At 41.7% G+C, this 15,901-nt stretch overlaps 1 protein-coding gene across 1 annotated transcript in view; it reads right to left on the bottom strand.

Annotated features, from left to right (window-relative positions):
* The window catches only part of TNPO3 (transportin 3), a 134,567-nt gene that overhangs the window by 91,755 nt on the left and 26,911 nt on the right, over positions 1-15,901 (bottom strand). Inside the window, exon 2 of the mRNA XM_059933435.1 lies at positions 13,742-14,486. The gene's annotated coding sequence lies outside the window, so the exon portion shown is untranslated. The remainder of the gene's footprint in view (positions 1-13,741; positions 14,487-15,901) is intronic.

Genomic DNA, 15,901 nt, shown 5'->3' with positions numbered 1-15,901 from the left:
TATATATATGTGTGTGTGTGTGTGTATGTATACTCTCTATACATTGTTTTATAAGAAGTCTTAAAACTCAATAATGTTAGTCTTCCAACTTTGTTATTCTCTTTCAAAGTTGTTTTGGCTATTCTAGGTCTTTTGTGTTTTCATATGAATTTTAAACAGCTTGTCAACTTCTACAATTCTTTTTCTGTAGAGCAGAGACAGAAATATGGCATATTAATGAAAAACCCAGTGCTCTGTGGTCAGTCTGCCTAGGTTCAAGACCCAGATTTACCTCTTCTTAGCTGCTTGACTTTAGGCAAGTTTCCTAACTTCTCTGAAACTCCACTTCTCATTCATAAAGCTGAAATAATGTTGCGATAAAAATAGAAGACAGGGGGCTTCCCTGGTGGTGCAGTGGTTGAGAGTCTGCCTGCTAATGCGGGGGACACGGGTTCGAGCCCTGGTCTGGGAGGAATCCCACATGCCGCGGAGCAACTGGGCCCGTGTGCCACAGCTGCTGAGCCTGCGCGTCTGGGGCCTGTGCTCCACAACGGGAGAGGCCACGACGGTGGGGGGCCTGCGCACCGCGATGAGGAGTGGCCCCCGCTTGCCACGACTGGAGAAAGCCCTTGCACAGAGATGAAGACCCAACACAGCCATAAATAAATAAATTTAAAAAAAAAAAAAAAGAAGAAGACAGGGTTTTTTTTTTCCCCCCCTCTCCTGAGAACAAGGAAAATAAAGGGAACAGTGAACAGGCTAGAGAAGAAACATAACCTGGCCTGAAAGAGTTAATCGCTCCTAGTTTTATTTTAACTGTCACTAATCTATAGTGTCTGTAACTAGGTTTGTACTTCACCAAGCTAACCTCACTCCCTGACACTATGTAAATTACTTTCTGCACCTATCACCCCTGACTCTGTGTGAGTTACATCCTGTGCCTATCACTCCTTAACCTATTGCATCCCAGCACCATACATTCCCTACGCCCCCTTGTAACAGATCACCCCCTGTAGCTTTTGCATTTCAGAAAGAAGGTCACCAGCCAATAAACCAGACAAACGGACCCAATTACCAAGCTGCCGGACCCCAATTACCAGGCTGCCTGACGCCAGCTATGACTGTTTTGAAATAATGCAAGGGAAAAAAAGAATGCAAGACCTTCACTACTTTGATCCTTATCATATACCCCGGACTGCGAGCCCCACAAATAAAATCTTGTCCGTTTCCCCAAGAAGGGGGGCACAGTTCTTCAGGCGCTAGCCTGCTGTGTCTTCCCTTCTGCCTGGCAGAAAAATAAAGCCATCTCTCTCTTCCTCCAAAATCTCTGTCTCCGTATTTCTGTTTGGCATCGGTGCACAGGGAAGCCAATATTTCGGCAACTATAATAATATTAACAATCTCATGGGGTTGTGATGGGACTTAAGTGAAACACGGCATATACTGCTGAAAGACTGAAAATACAGACAGACAATGGCCAGACCTTATATGATAACTGAACCCTGACCCACAGCAATCAGTCTAGGAAGTCAAACCACAACCTCTGCAGGGATTGGCCCAGAACAGTCAGGACTTGACCAAGTCAATGACTGCCAACTTCTCTAATTTTTGCCCTGGCTTCCAACTCAGGACCAAGCAGAGAAAGCCAAATTTGCTCCCCAAACCAATCACATAGGACACCCCATATCTAGTCAGCCCACCTCCAGCTTTCCCAGGCCAACAACCTCCTATCAGGGCTTCCCTGAAGGCTTCCCTTTTTTACTATAAAGCTTTTCCACTCCCCTGCCTGCCTTTGAATCTGCCAAATACACATGATGGTGGCTGACTCCCTAGCTACAGCAAAGCTGTGAGTAAATAGCTTCTGTTTCTTCTCATTTGGGTGGTCTTTATTTATTTCCACAGTGCTTAACACTGTGTTTGTGGAGTTTAATGAGTGCCCAATAAATTTCATATAGAGCAGCAGAATTGTTTGTCAAATGAAATTTTACACAGAATCCCAACATATAAAACAGACGAAAGTGGCATTACATAGTTTATTTTATTTAAGCCAGTTAGTACTAGCAGTGGGACTTTTTTAAGTTTTTTTTTTTTTTTTTAATTTTTTGGCAGCATTGTGTCTTCGTTGCTGCACACGGGTTTTCTCTAGTTGCAGTGAGCGGGGGCTACTCTTCGTTGCGGTGCGCGGGCTTCTCGGTGGTGGCTTCTCTTGTTGCAGAGCGCAGGCTCCAGGCGCGCAGGCTTCAGTAGTTGTGGCGCCCAGGCTCCAGAGCGCAGGGTCAGTAGTTGTGATGCATGGACTTAGCTGCGCGGCATGTGGGATCTTCCCAGACCAGGGATCAAACCCGTGTCCCCTGCATTGGCAGGCGGATTCTGTTGAGTGGTTGCACTGCGTCACCAGGGAAGTCCCTAACAGTGGGCCTTTTGTGGTGATCTCAGTAATATTAAATAGGAATAAAGGATACAATTGCTAACATGATTTTTTTTTCAACATCTTTATTGGAGTATAATTGCGCTACAACGGTACGTTAGCTTCTGCTGTATAACAAAGTGAATCAGCCACACGTATACACATATCCCCATATCCCCTCCCTCTTGCATCTCCCTCCCGCCCTCCCCATCCCACCCCTCTAGGTGGTCACAAAGCACCGAGCTGATCTCCCTGTGCTACGCGGCTGCTTCCCACCAGCCATCCATTCTACATTTGGTAGTGTATATATGTCCTTGCCACTCTCTCACCTTGTCCCAGCTTACCCTTCCCCCTCCCCGGGTCCTCAAGTCCACTCTCCACGTGTACATCTTTATTCCTGTCCTGCCCCTAGGTTCTTCAGAACCACTTTTTTCTTTGACATAATATTTTTAAAAATCCTGATTCACACTATAAGAAGTCGCCAATGGTAACAGGTTTTTGTTTTTGTTTTTTTCTTTTAAGCAGGTTACCTTACAATCAAATATTTGTTGAACCCCCATGGCACCGCTTCAAAACTCTAGGGCTCTCAGAAAAGTGGAGCAAAGGCTACTAGTGTGAGGTCAGGGTTCAGGGTCTTTATTTAAGTTGTAGGGATGATGCAAACCAGCTGGGTAACCTTGGGCAAGTCACTTGACCTTTGTCTGAGTTTTGTTTCTTCCTCTGCAAATTGAGGAGAGGGAACTAAATAAGAACTTCTCAAAATTTAGTGTCCACCACCACCTGCGTGTAGTGGAGGGGGCATCAGTGCATGTGCCTGTTTTAAAAATGCAGGTTTCTGGCCCAACCAGTGGTTCTAACTCAGTAACTCCCGGGTAGGGTCCTATCTAATTTTAAACAAGCACCTAGCTGATTTTGGTGCTGGCAATCCTTGTGCATAATTTGAGAATCACATGAGTAAATGATCATTTAGGCTCCTTTCGGCTCTGGTGTACGTAATTTAGGTGGAGTTGGAGAGGAGAAGTCACAGGGCTGGAGCGTTGGGGAGGGTAAAATCTCTCAACAGGGAAAATGTTGATGAGGAGTCTTTTGTATCAATATTCCGCTTTTGAAAGCCCCCATGAATCTAGTCCAGAGAGGCTTGGGTTCTGCGAGGAGTTCTTGCAAAGGCTATTCTCCTCTAGCAGGCCATAAAAAAGCACCCCTGAACTTCCCAGTCCCATGCTATGCATTTGAATACACCAGAGATGAAATACGACGTGCAAAATGCTTCCATGCCCTCCAACTCCACAATTTCCCCACGACTCGCTTGGGGTAGGACGGGACAAAGGAGGATTTGCCCAGTTTGCGGTCTTGTCCTCAAAACCGGATTAAACCCAGGCCACTCCCTCAGCGCTAACGGTAAAATCCTCTTAATTCTGCAGTTGAGACCCCAGCTCAATGTAGCAATACCGCCCTCTCGCGGCAGAGAACGGGACTCCACCTGGCGAGGAGAACAAACGCCAGGGACGGATACAGCCCCAAAAGACTCAAAGTTCGTCCGGATCTGAGGGAGAGGGAAGAGAAGGAGGAAAATAAAAATACCACCAGAGCTATTCGTTGTCTCTTTCTAATTTACCGTTCTTTTCTGCCTCCCAAAGCCAGTCATCCCACTTACCCTTGCCCTCTATTAATAACTTTTTTCCTAATGCTTCCCAGTGTACAAGGTGTTTTCACAAACATCTCGTGTGATACATTCTCACTTTTCACATCACCCGCCCCGCCTTCCAGAATGAGAAGGAAAAACTGAAAACTAACAAACTATGTAAATGCCTTTCTAGTATTTTGCATAAGGGTGGACCTGACCTCCCCTTATTCTTGGATTGCAGGACCTTGAAGCTGACTTTGACCCCTGTAGGAGCCCATTAAATTTGTTCTGCTGTGTGGTCACAAATGGAACCTCAAACATGCCAGGGCTTGGTCACAAGGAGAAAAAGCAAAGCATATGACCAAAGCAGCACAAGCCTAGGTACACACTATTTTTTTCTTTCATCAACTCTTTAAAATTAATCAAATTAAAATAAACATAGAGGAGACCTTCAAAATGGAAGAGGAGTAAGACGTGGAGATCACCTTCCTCCCCACAAATACATCAGAAATACATCTACATGTGGAACAGCTCCTACAGAACACCTACTGAACACTGGCATAAGACCTCAGACTTTCCAAAATGCAAGAAACTCCCCAAATACATGGCCGTGTAGCTGACAGGGTCTTGGTGCTCCGGCTGGGTGTCAGGCTTGTGCCTCTGAGGTGGGAGAGCCGAGTTCAGGACATTGGTCCACCAGAGACCTCCCAGCTCCACGTAATGTCAATTGACGAGAGCTCTCCCAGAGATCTCCATCTCAACGCTAACACCCAGCTCCACTCAATGATGAGCATGCTACAGTGCTGGACACCCTATGCCAAACAACTAACAAGACTGGAACACAACCCCACCCATTAGCAGAGAGGCTGCCTAAAATCATAATAAGGTCACAGACACCCCAAAACACACCACCAGACGTGGTCCTGCCCACCAGAAAGACAAGACCTAGCCTCATCCACCAGAACACAGGCACTAGTCCCCTCCACCAGGAAGCCTACACAAGCCACTGAACCAACCTTAGCCACTGAGGGCAGACACCGAAAACAACAGGAACTACGAACCTGCAGCCTGCAAAAAGGAGACCCCAAACACAGTAAGTTAAGCAAAATGAGAAGACAGAGAAACACACAGCAGATGAAGGAGCAAGGTAAAAACCCACCAGACCAAACAAATGAAGAGGAAATAGGCAGTCTACCTGAAGAAGAGTTCAGAGTAATGATAGTAAAGATATCCAAAATCTTGGAAATAGAATGGAGAAAATACAAGAAACGTTTAACAACGACCTAGAAGAACTAAAGAGCAAACAGACAATGAAGAACAACACTATAAAAGAAATGAAAAATTCTCTAGATGGAATCAGTAGCAGAATAACTGAGGCAGAAGAATGGATAAGTGACCTGGAAGATAAAAGAGTGGAAATAACTACCACAGAGCAGAATAAAGAAAAAAGAATGAAAAGAATTGAGGACAGTCTCAGAGACCTCTGGGACAACATTAAATGCACCAACATTCGAATTATAGGGGTCCCAGAAAAAGAAGAGAAAAAGAAAGGGACTGAGAAAATATTTGAAGAGATTATACTTGAAAACTTCCCTAATATGGGAAAGGAAATAGTCAATCAAGTCCAGGAAGTGCAGAGAGTCCCATACAGGATAAATCCAAGGAGAAACACGCCAAGACACGTATTGATCAAACTATCAAAAGTTAAATACAAAGAAAAAATATTGGGCTTCCCTGGTGGCGCAGTGGTTGAGAATCTGCCTGCCAATGCAGGGGACACGGGTTCGAGCCCTGGTCTGGGAAGATCCCACATGCCACGGAGCAACTGGGCCCGTGAGCCACAATTACTGAGCCTGCGCATCTGGAGCCTGTGCTCCGCAACAAGAGAGGCCGCGATAGTGAGAGGCCCGCGCACCGCGATGAAGAGTGGTCCCCACTTGCCGCAACTAGAGAAAGCCCTCGCACAGAAACGAAGACCCAACACAGTCATAAATAAATAAATACGTGAATTTCTTTAAAAAAAAAAAAAAGAAAAAATATTAAAAGCAGCAAGGGAAAAAACAACAAATAACACACAAGGGAATCCCCATAAGGTTAACAGCTGATCTTTCAGCAGAAACTCTGCAAGCCAGAAGGGAGTGGCAGGACATATTTAAACTGATGAAAGGGAAAAACCTACAACCAAGATTACTCTACCCAGCAAAGATCTCATTCACATTCGACGGAGAAATTAAAACCTTTACAGACAAGCAAAAGCTAAGAGAATTCAGCACCACCAAACCACCTTTACAACAAATGCTAAAGGAACTTCTCAAGGCAGGAAACACAAGAGAAGGAAAAGACCTACAATAACAAACCCAAAACAATTAAGAAAATGGTAATAGGAACATACATATCAATAACTACCTTAAATGTAAGTGGATTAAATGCTCCAACCAAAAGACATAGACTGGCTGAATGGATACAAAAACAAGACCCATATATATGCTGTCTATAAGAGACCCACTTCAGACCTAGGGACACATACAGACTGAAAGTGAGGGATTGGAAAAAGATATTCCATGCAAATGGAAATCAAAAGAAAGCTGGAGTAGCAATACTCATATCAGATAAAATAGACTTTAAAATAAAGACTGTTACAAGAGACAAGGAAGGACACTACATAATGATCAAGGGATCAATCCAAGAAGAAGATATAACAATTATAAATATATATGCACCCAACATAGGAGCACCTCAATACATAAGGCAACTGCTAACAGCTATAAAAGAGGAAATCGACAGTAACACAGTAATAGTGGGGGACTTTAACACCTCACTTACACCAATGGACAGATCATCCAAAATGAAAATAAATAAGGAAACAGAAGCTTTAAATGACACAATAGACCAGATAGATTTAATTGATATTTATAGGACATTCCATCCAAAAACAGCAGATTTCACTTCCTTCTCAAGTGCGCATGGAATATTCTCCAAGATAGATCACATCTTGGGTCACAAATCAAGCCTCAGTAAATTTCAGAAAATTGAAATCATATCAAGCATCTTTTCTGACCACAATGCTATGAGATTAGAAATGAATTACAGGGAAATAAACGTAAAAAACACAAACACATGGAGGCTAAACAATATGCTGCTAAATAACCAAGAGATCACTGAAGAAATCAAAGAGGAAATCAAAAAATACCTAGAGACAAATGACAATGAAAACACGATGATCCAAAACCTATGGGATGCAGCAAAAGAAGTTCTAAGAGGGAAGTTTATAGCTATACAAGCCTACCTCAAGAAACAAGAAAAATCTCAAATAAACAATCTAACCTTACACCTAAAGGAACTAGAGAAAGAAGAACAAACAAAACCCAAAGTTAGCAGAAGGAAAGAAATCATAAAGATCAGAGCAGAAATAAATGAAATAGAAACAAAGAAAACAATAGCAAAGATCAATAAAACTAAAAGCTGGTTCTTTGAGAAGATAAACAAAATTGATAAACACTTAGCCAGACTCATCAAGAAAAAGAGGGAGAGGACTCAAATCAATAAAATTAGAAATGAAAAAGGAGAAGTTACAACAGACACCACAGAAATACAAAGCATCCTAAGAGACTACTACAAGCAACTCTATGCCAATAAAATGGACAACCTGGAAGAAATGGACAAATTCTTAGAAAGGTATAACCTTCCAAGACTGAACCAGGAAGAAATAGAAAATATGAACAGACCAGTCACAAGTAATGAAATTGAAACTGTGATTAAAAATCTTCCAACAAACAAAAGTCCAGGACCAGATGGCTTCACAGGTGAATTCTATCAAACATTTAGAGAAGAGCTAACACCCATCCTTCTCAAACTCTTCCAAAAAATTGCAGAGGAAGGAACACTCCCAAACTCATTCTGTGAGGCCACCATCACCCTGATACCAAAACCAGACAAAGATACTACAAAAAAAGAAAATTACAGACCAATATCACTGATGAATATAGATGCAAAAATCCTCAACAAAATACTAGCAAACAGAACCCAACAATACATTAAAAGGATCATACACCACGATCAAGTGGGATTTATCCCAGGGATGCAAAGATTCTTCAATATATGCAAATCAATCAATGTGATACACCATATTAACAAATTGAAGAATAAAAACCATATGATCATCTCAATAGATGCAGAAAATGCTTTTGACAGAATTCAACACCAATTTATGATAAAACCTACCTCAACATAATAAAGGCCATACATGACAAACCCACAGCCAACATCATTCTCAATGGTGAAAAACTGAAAGCATTTCCTCTAAGATCAGGAATGAGACAAGGATGTCCACTCTCACCACTATTATTCAACATAGTTTTGGAAGTCCTAGCCATGGCAATCGGAGAAGAAAAAGAAATGAAAGGAATACAAATTGGAAAAGAACAAGTAACACTGTCACTGTTTGCAGATGACGTGATACTATACATAGAGAATCCTAAAAATGCCACCAGAAAACTACTAGAGCTAATCAATGAATTTGGTAAAGTTGCAGGATACAAAATTAATGCACAGAAATCTCTTGCATTCCTATACACTAATGATGAAAAATCTGAAAGAGAAATTAAGGAAATACTCCCATTTACCATTGCAACAAAAAGAATAAAATACCTAGGAATAAACCTACCTAAGGAGACAAAAGACCTGTATGCAGAAAACTATAAGACACTGATGAAAGAAATTAAAGATGATACAAGCAGATGGAGAGATATACCATGTTCCTGGATTGGAAGAATCAACATAGTGAAAATGAGTATACTACCCAAAGCAATCTACAGATTCAGTGCAATCCCTGTCAAACTACCAATGGCATTTTTCACAGAACTAGAACAAAAAAATCTCACAATTTGTATGGAAACAGAAAAGACCCCAAAGAGCCAAAGCAATCTTAGGAAAGAAAAACGGAGCTGGAGGAATCAGGCTCCCTGACTTCACACTATACTACAAAGCTACAGTAATCAAGACAGTATGGTACTGGCACAAAAACAGAAATATAGATCAATGGAACAGGATAGAAAGCCCAGAGATAAGTCCATGCACATGTGGTTACCTTATTTTTGATAAAGGAGGCAAGAATATACAGTGGAGAAAAGACAGCCTCTTCAATAAGTGGTACTGGGAAAACTGGACAGCTACATGTAAAAGAATGAAATTAGAACACTTCCTAACACCATACACAAAAATAAACTCAAAATGGATTAAAGACCTAAATGTAAGGCCAGACACTATAAAACTCTTAGAGGAAAACATAGGCAGAACTCTCTATGACCTAAATCATAGCAAGATCCTTTTTGACCCACCTCCTAGAGAAATGGAAATAAAAACAAAAATAAACAAATGGGACCTAATGAAACTTAAAAGCTTTTGCACAGCAATGGAAACCATAAACAAGACGAAAAGACAACCCTCAGAATAAAGAAAATATTTGCAAATGAAGCAACTGACAAAGGATTAATCTCCAAAATTTACAAGCTGCTCATGCAACTCAATATCAAAAAAACAAACAAGGCAATTCAAAAATGGGCAGAAGACCTAAATAGACATTTCTCCAAAGAAGATATACAGATTGCCAGCAAACACATGAAAGGATGCTCAACATCACTAATCATTAGAGAAGTGCAAGTCAAAACTACAATGAGGTATCACCTCACACCAGTCAGAATGGCCATCATCAAAAAATCTACAAACAATAAATGCTGGAGAGGGTGTGGAGAAAAGGGAACCCTCTTGCACTGTTGGTGGGAATGTAAATTGATACAGTCACTATGGAGAACAGTATGGAGGCTTCTTAAAAAACTAAAAATAGAACTACCATATGACCCAGCAATCCCACTACTGGGCATGTACCCTGAGAAAACCATAATTCAAAAACAGTCATGTACCATAATGTTCATTGCAGCTCTATTTACAATAGCCAGGACATGGAAGCAACCTGAGTGTCCGTCAACAGATGAATGGATAAAGAAGATGTGGCCCATATATACAATGGAATATTACTCAGCCATAAAAAGAAACGAAATTGAGTTATTTGTAGTGAGGTGGATGAACATAGAGTCTGTCATACAGAGTGAAGTAAGTCAGAAAGAGAAAAACAAATACCGTATGCTAACACATACATATGGAATCTAAAAAAAAAAAAAAAAAAATGCTCTGAAGAACCTAGGGGCAGGACAGGAATAAAGACGCAGACGTAGAGAATGGACTTGAGGACACAGGGAGGGGGAAGGGTAAGCTGGGACAAAGTGAGAGAGTGGCATTGACATATATACACTACCAAATGTAAAATAGATAGCTAGTGGGAAGCAGCTGCATAGCACAGGGAGATCAGCTCAGTGCTTTGTGACCACCTAGGGGGGTGGGATAGGGAGGGTAGGAGGGAGACGTAAGAGGGAGGGGATATGGGGATATATGTATACGTATAGCTGATTCACTCTGTTATAAAGAAGAAACTAACACACCATTGTAAAGCAATTATACTCCAATAAAGATGTTTGAAAAAAGGAAAAAAAATAAACATAGAAAAATGCACAAATCATAAATGTACAGTTCAATCAATATTCACAAGGTGAGCACACCCTTGTAACCAGCACCCAGATCAAGAAACAGAACATTATTAGCATTTCCCTAATGCTCCCGTCCAGTCACATCTCACCCCCACAGGTAACCACTATTCTGACTTTATTTTTTGGCCGGGCAGCATGCTGGATCTTAGTTCCGCAACCAGGGATCAAACCCGTGCCCCCTGCAGTGGAAGCGCAGAGTCTAAACCATTGGACCACCGGGGAAGTCCCACGCTGTTCTGACTTTTAACATCATAGATTAGTTTTGTCTGCTTTTGGATTTCATATAAAAGGAATCAAACAATAGGTACTCGTGTATATGACTTTTGCTGAAAGTTGTGAAATTAATCTATGTTGTTGCATATGGTTCACTCTCATTGCTTTAATATATATAAACATATATATGTATAAGTGAACCACTTTGCTGTACACCAGAAACTAACACAACATTGTAAATCAACTATACTTCAATTTTTGAAAAAAGAATGCTTCTATGAACATTCTTCTATATAACTTCTACATAGCTTTTGGGAAATGTAAGTACACATTTCTGGGTACTTCTTCTGGCTTTATAACTAAAAGTGGAATTGCCAGTTTGTAGGGTTGTTTTCACTGATACTGCAAACAGATTTCCAAAATGTTGTAGGTACTAATTTACATTCCCATCAGCAGTGTATGAGAGCTTCTGTTGCTTCATGTTCTTGGCAACGTTGGTATATTGTTTTTCATTTTAGTCATCCTGGTGGGCGGGTAATGGTATTGCCTTGTAGTTTTAATTTACATTTCCCTGATGACTAATGAAGTTGAGCACCTTTTCAGGAGCTTATCAGACATATGGTTTGGATATCTTCTTTTGTCAAGTGCCTATTCAACGCTTTTAGGCAAACAATTTAAGCCTAAATTTACTTACCCTGAGTGATAAGAGCATTGTTCAGTATTCAATTTAATTTCCAAAAAGCATGTTCTATTCATGGGCTACATTGGAAGATGATCCTTATACCTGTGTGCTATTTACATGATGTCATTTGGTTAATACAAGCACTCTGAAAAGTAGAAGGCTGAGGTTATGTTTGTTTTACAGAAGAGGAAGCAGCCTCTGGGAGACTGTGACATGCTCAAAATAAGTGGCAGGACCAAGATCCTCGATAAAGGTTTTGCTGTTTCCTGGCCAAGTGCTCACTCCACTATAGTGGTTTAATCTCCCCACCTATTATAACAAATATTTTGTATCACCGCCCCCCTTTACTACAATGAAATTAAATCTACAGATAATTTCAAAAGATAATCAGTCTGTTGCCCCCATGGTATAAAGGAGAAATAAAAGAATAATGGTTTATAGTAAATAATTACTATAATTACAAATAAAATAAGAATCTGATAATAGTATAATTGCAAATGAAACAAATGCTCAAGTACAACTATACTAGAACATGTAATGAAATAATAGATGCTTAAAGCAGACTCACTATAAATTCAAACAACCACAAATAAAGACAAACACAACTGGTTGTACTGACAACTCTAATCCCATACATTGCTGTCCCTGACACGATGTTCCAAATCGATGAACAACTTCAGACAAAATTCTGAACAAAACAAAGTACCATCATCCCTTAACTTACATAGTTGTTGTATTCCTGAGAAATTCACTGTACTTTTAAACCATGTAAAAAATATTTTGTGTTTATATACAAAAGAGAGTTAGGCTTTAGGCTCAGAAACCTTTGGACAGTTTTTCACCTGCATGAGTACTGATACATTCAAAAGTTGGACAGGATGCAGGACACTTCTTCATTTTGCGGGATTGTCACGTTCATTGCAGGATAACTTAGCGGGCCTGGCCGTGCCCTCTAAATGGCAGTAGTGTCCCCGCAACCATTGTGACAACCCAAAACTTCTTGGAGCAGTACTGCTCGTACTGAGGGCATTATACTACATGCTCTGTACGGCACAGCCCCGGCCTGAAATACGGAGTGTGACCAAAAAGCTGGGCTTTGGACTGGGAAAGATCTGAGTTCAGTGGTCAGCCATTCATTCTCTGTAAGACGCTGAGCAAAGCCACTTAACATCTCTGAGCCTCGAGTCTCCAGCTATGGGGCTGGTCTCTGCCCCCCACAGCAGGAGCGGCAGTTGCTACGTCTCCCTTGAGCCTGTGGCAGGATGTGTGGAGAAGGCTTCCATCCCTCACACCCCATCACTCAGCCCTCCAATCCGCCCACCACCCCGCGTTGCAAGGTTGACCAGTTACTTCTGCATGTCGTTCTTTTTTTTTTGGCCATGCCGTGCGGCCTGCAGGACATTAGCGCAGAGTCCTAACCACTGGACCACCAAGGAATTCCTATGCATGTAGTGCTTTTGATCTTCCCGGTGCCTGTTGATAAATACATTCAGCAGTAGATGCTATGGAAGATATTAGCATGTCTCTCAAAAAGAAATATCAAAATACATATCTATTGCCTCAGTAGAAAATACTCCTTAAGGCTTCAGCTATGAAAAAAATACACTGTTTGACACTTTCCCAAGGCTAATGAGTTACCTCATCCTGGTCAAAATCTTGGTAAATGTAACCCCTTCCCATGGAGATCCCAACCGCAGCCCTTGCTAACACATGCCTTTTTGAAATTGGTGATAATTGGCCTACTTGAAAAATAGAAATCAGATTAGTGAGGGATATCACAGTGGATTCAAAAGTATTACTAGAGCTTAAATTCAAAGGCACAAGGTACAGCGTATGAACATAAGATGAATGTATATGAATTATACTGGAGTATAGATTTTTTAAAAATTTAATAACATGGGCTTATGCAAATATAAAATTAACACGTCAAAGACTTTATTCAACTTATTGATGAATGAAAAAAACCGATAGGATGTTAAAATTCACATGAGAATTTAACACGGTAGACAGCATATTTTTATAGTTCTATGAACAGAAATCATTTGCATAACTATGGACAGGAAGCATTTGTATTTCTCTCAATTTTCTACAATTTAACTTCAACCTCTACAGGTTGTAAAACCAACCAACCAACCAAACAAACAAAAAAACAAAACCAACCCTGGTGTTAGTTTTCTGCTGCTGCTGTAACAAATTACCAAAAACTTGGTAGCTTAAAACAACACAAATTATCTTACAGTTTAGTTGGAGTATCTTACAGTTGGAGGGCAGAAGTCCAAAATGGGTTTCACTTGGCTAAAATCAAGGTGTCAGCAAAGCTATGTTCTTTCTGGAGGCTCTGGGGGGAATCCGTTTCTTTGCTTTCTCCACCTTCTAGAGGCCACCCCAACTCTTTGGTTTCTGGTCCTCTTCCTTCATCTTCAAGGCAGTAATGGTTGGTTGAGTTTTTTTCACTCTGCAGCACCCCAGGTTCTCTGATTACATTGTCACATCTTCTTCTTTGACTCTGACTCTCCTGTCTCCTTCTTTCACTTTTAAGGACCCTGGGGATTATACTAGGCCCACCTGGATAATACAGGATAGTCTCCCCATCCCGAGATCCATCAACGGTGCTAACTCCTACGAGAATCAGATGATCCCTGAAGAGTCCACAAGAGACCACACCCTGTGGTCCACTGGAAGGATGCAGTTCACTGAAAGGACACAGTCCACTGAAAGGATGCCCAATAATCTCTTTTGCCCTTTTCCCAGTCTTGGAAAATTTTTCCTGATGATGCCAAGGCTCATAACAAGGGTGACTATGCAAAACACAAAATCAGGCAACCCTGGAATCATGTCCCTGAGCAGGGAAGCAGCTGCCCCTTTAATCAGGCCGTGGTCATTGCTCTTGCCCAGCTGATTTGGCTTGTTTCCCTTGGCCTCTGCTAGCGTTTGAGCTTTCTAATCCTGGTTACTGATTGATCAAATTTCCTTTCCTCAGCCCTGGAACAGAGCAGAAACATTTAGTCCATAAACTGGGAAAAAGTTAGAAGGCGACAAAGAGAGAAAAGAGGCATATAGGTAGGGCACAAACAAAGCCAGACCTTAACCACTTTACGGTTTTGTGTCGACCTGCATTGTCCCAGGGCTGGGACAGGGAGTGGATGCAATGGAGAGTGGGGTAGAGATGTCTCTCCACACTGCCCTCCTCCTCCCACCCATTTGGCTCTCATGGAATAAGGGTGAGCCAAGAACTCCCCTGTAGTAAGTCCAAGATGCCTTCATGCTATTAACTAAATGGTCACAGTGAACAGGAAGTAGCCGGCCACTCTTGATCAATCCAACAATTTTCCAACTACTCTTGATCAAACTCCTGCTTAACACTGAATTTTCACATTGCTCAGTTAGTTATTCATCTTCTCTCTCTAAAGAAAATCCTCTTAAATAAATGGCAATCAACCAAGACAGAATGAGAAGCTGCCTGATGGAGGCCAGAAGGTCACTTCAGTCAAAGCCAAAGTAACTCATTCCTTCCCTGAGCAAAAGCTGATTGAGCCTTTGCTGAGTGCAAGGTCCCGGGTCAGGCTTTGCTGGGAGTACAATTAAGTCCTGCCTTCAAGGAGCTTCCAATCCAGGGGGTGGAGAGGTAAGGGTGAAGTCGCATGTCCAAAAGCATAAAACGGGAAGAAAAGGATTCCAGAGTGAGGGGACAGCAGCAGGGAAAGCACGAAGATGTGGTCACAGCAGATGCATTCTTGGCTGGGAACTTCAGATAGAAAGAAGTTCAACCTATTGGCTCAAGCTCGGGAGGAACGGAACAATGTCATCAGAGATGAGACTGAAGAAAGGGAGGAGGATCAGATTATTGCTTGTGTACCCTCAGTCTTGGGTTGAGTCCTTCATTCACTAGATATTTATTTAGCACTTTCTATGCTCCCAACACCAAGTCAAGCACTTCTAATGGCTCTACCTCCAATAAGCCACAGTCTAGGGAGGGGAAAGAGCTATGCAAATAAATACTCTCAGTAGAACGAGATACATGCAAAAAAGAGGTGTGCTTTAAGTGCTGAGCAAGAGACCCCCAAACTCTGCCCACAGGATTGGGAAGAGGAAGGAAGGCCACTCAGAAGATTTTGCAAAGGCTATATAATTAGTAATATACTTCCTGGGTGAAAAGCAGAAGATGAAGACTCATGGAATGACAGCTCATAGTCTGCTCCAAGGCTCCATGCTCATAGTCATTCTAAAGGCACAGAACTCATCGCGTCCAGTCGGATCAGGTCCCTGATGGCTCCGTTCCCATTGCATCAAGACAGTCGAAGCCAGATTTCAATCCTGCACAAATTCACTTCTCTCCTGCTCCATTCACCTGCCTCCTGCATCACATTCCTTGGACTGGTTTCTCTCTGCCCTGTAGC

Source organism: Balaenoptera ricei, chromosome 9 (genome assembly GCF_028023285.1).
Source record: "Balaenoptera ricei isolate mBalRic1 chromosome 9, mBalRic1.hap2, whole genome shotgun sequence".
NCBI classification, from domain to species: Eukaryota; Metazoa; Chordata; class Mammalia; order Artiodactyla; family Balaenopteridae; genus Balaenoptera; species Balaenoptera ricei.
The sequence above is the reverse complement of the archived record's forward strand: the minus strand, read 5'-3'. Positions and strand labels throughout refer to the sequence as shown.